Below are 3,058 nucleotides of genomic sequence, written 5' to 3'. Positions count from 1 at the left end.
CTAATTGATCTCCTGATCACAAGATAACCAGTGTTCTTATTTTTTATCACCATAGATGAATATGACCTATTCTTGAACTTAATATACGTAGTATGCTATATAAAATATGTATAGTATAAAGTATATATTATAAATATAATATAAAGTATATACCATTCTATGTCCAGTTTCTTTTACTTGGCATGTATGTGAGATTTATCCATGTTGTCAAATGTATCAGAATTTATTCCTTTTTAATGCTGACTCTTTTCTTTTTTTATATAAGTAGATTACAACATTTTTTCCTTTATTCTCTTCATGGACGTTTGAGTTGAGTCTGGTTTTGAGCTATTATGGGTAAACTATCTGTGAATATTTGTTTGTGATGCTTTTGTTGGATATAGGCTTTTGCTTCTCAAGGGAAATTGTCTAGGAGTGGAATTTCTGGTTCATAGTATGGGTGATAGTATGTTAAATTTACTAAAAATATCTGGAGAGTTTCTCAATGTAGTTGTATCATTGTAAACTCTTATCAGCAATGTATGAAAATTCCAACGGCTCCACATTTTTTTTCCGATATTAGGTATTGACAGTCTTTCAAAATTCAACCAGTACACTAGAGGTGAGGCAATATCTTATGGTTTTTCATTTTTATTCTCTCCGACTAAAGATTTTGAATACTATTTTATGTGCTTGTTTGTCAGTTATCTAAATTATTTTCAGTTGCTACTACCTTTTACCACTTTGTAAAGAATGGATTCATTGTATTTTTATTTTTGATGTGAGAAAAGTTTTTAATGTGTTTTCCTTTGTATACAGGCTCTTTGCTAGATACATTCATTGCACATATTTTCTGCCATTCTGCTAGTTTCCCTTTTTATTTTCTCAACAGTGTGTTTGGGTGAACAAAAATTTTAATTTTAATGGAGTTTAGTTTATCTCCGTTTCCTCTAATGTGAGTGTTTATGTCTTAAGAATCCTTTTCTTAACACAAGATTGATTTTCCTACATTTTCTTGTAGATGATTCGAAATTTTAGTTTTGATGTTTAGATATTCAATCCATCTCTAATTAATTCTTGTCTGGTGTGAAATAGAATCAGTGTTTAATGCTTTTTCTATATAGATATCTAGCTTTTCCACCATCATTTGTTCAAAATCATTTCTTTCCACTATTAAATTACATTGGTGATTATTTTGAAAGTCAGTGAATCATATATGTGTTGCTCTACCTTTGCAGTTGATTCTCTTCTATTTACTGATTTCTCAATCTGTGTTTTAATACCACACAGTCTTATTATACTACTTTAGAATAAGTCTTAAAATCAGATAGTGCAAGTTGTCCAGCTTTCTTCTTTTTCAAAGCTATCTTTGTCATTATAGTCCTTCGAATTTTCAAATAATTTTAGACAAAGTATTTCCATTTGAACAAAAAAAGACTGAAGATTTAATTGGTAGAATAATTTTAAGAGTTGACATCTAAATATTTAGTGTTTCATTTCATGGTGTACTTCTATTTATTTCTTTAGGTTACTTAATTTCTTACAACAGTCTTCCCTAGTTTATATTGAAGAAATTTTGTACATCTTTTATTAAATTTATTGCTAAGAGTATGTGGTATATATTGATGCTGTTCTGAAGGTATTTTTTATTTTAACTTTATCTTTCAATATTTATTGCTTCTACATACTCATAGCTAAAACTGATCATTACCTGTTTACTTTGCATCCTGAGAATTGGCTAAATTCCCCTATTAGTTTTAGTAGAATATTTTTGTAGTTTTCTTTGGAATTATACCATATTATAATCTGAAAATAATGATAGTTTTATTTCTTTCTTTCTGGTCTTGATGCTTTTATTTTATTTTTATTTTTCTCCATTGATAGGCTATGAGTACAGAGGTCAACATTAGTGGTAAGATGGATACCCTTATCTTCCAAGTAATTAATATTATAAAACTGGTTTATGACTATAATCAAATATATTTAAAAATTAATCTGAAAAAATAGCTAATACTAGTCCAAATACTTGAAACAAAATGGTACTAGCTAAATTTTGATTAAAAAGAAAATGATAGAATAATTAAGAAATAGAAGTTAAGGATAATGAAAGCATTACATGTAAAAATTTGAGGTAAAACTATATTTAGAATAAATTTCATAACTTTAAATCCATACACGGTGAAATTATGGTTTAAAAATGAATAATCTAAGTATTAAACTTAATTCAGAAAAAGAGAAAGCAATCTCAAATTTCAAAGTATACATTTACTCACATCTTAACATTTTAGTGAAATTATGGTTTAAAAATGAATAATCTAAGTATTAAACTTAATTCAGAAAAAGAGAAAGAGCAATCTCAAATTTCAAAGTATACATTTACTCACATCTTAACATTTTAAAAATCAGGATACATTTTGCTATATGTTATAATGGATTATGCCATGTTTTCTTAGATGTACTTAAAGATAGTCATGCTATTAATAATAAATATCATTTTTGATTCAATGAAATATTATAATTATAAAAGCAATAATCAGTGAAATAGTTAATATAATTCAGAAAATTTTTAAAAAAAGGACAAAAGTGGACTTTTGACAAGACTTAATAAGTGGAAAAAAATAGAAAACTAAAGTAAGCAAGATACAGATTTAAAAATAGATAAATAACTATAGAAATTTTTTTAAAAATGAACAATAATGAGCATTAAGTTTAAACACCTAATTGAAATGAATAAATTCTTGAAACATAAAATAGGGTGAGAAGACAGAGACAGTTTAAATATATCAATAAGTATATAGAGATCAAAATTTCTAGTGAAAGACTGTCCCTCACTAAAAGACCAGCTAATTCTTATATTAAATAAGTTATTCTAGAATACAAAGAATTCATCTCATTTTTTAAAACTAGTACAATCTTAATCTCAAATTTTTAAAGACAATTAAATATAGTAGAAAAATTAATTTAATCCACTTAACCATTGCATTAAAAATTACTACAGCAGGTCATTATCCATTGGATGGTAGTTGCTTTGGAGTACTGCCAGACCTGCAATGGAGTGTATATAAGTGAAAAATAAATG

This window comes from Galeopterus variegatus, unplaced genomic scaffold (genome assembly GCF_000696425.1).
Source record: "Galeopterus variegatus unplaced genomic scaffold, G_variegatus-3.0.2 Scaffold1854, whole genome shotgun sequence".
In the NCBI taxonomy this organism is placed as follows: domain Eukaryota; kingdom Metazoa; phylum Chordata; class Mammalia; order Dermoptera; family Cynocephalidae; genus Galeopterus; species Galeopterus variegatus.
This window is presented reverse-complemented; position numbering follows the sequence as displayed.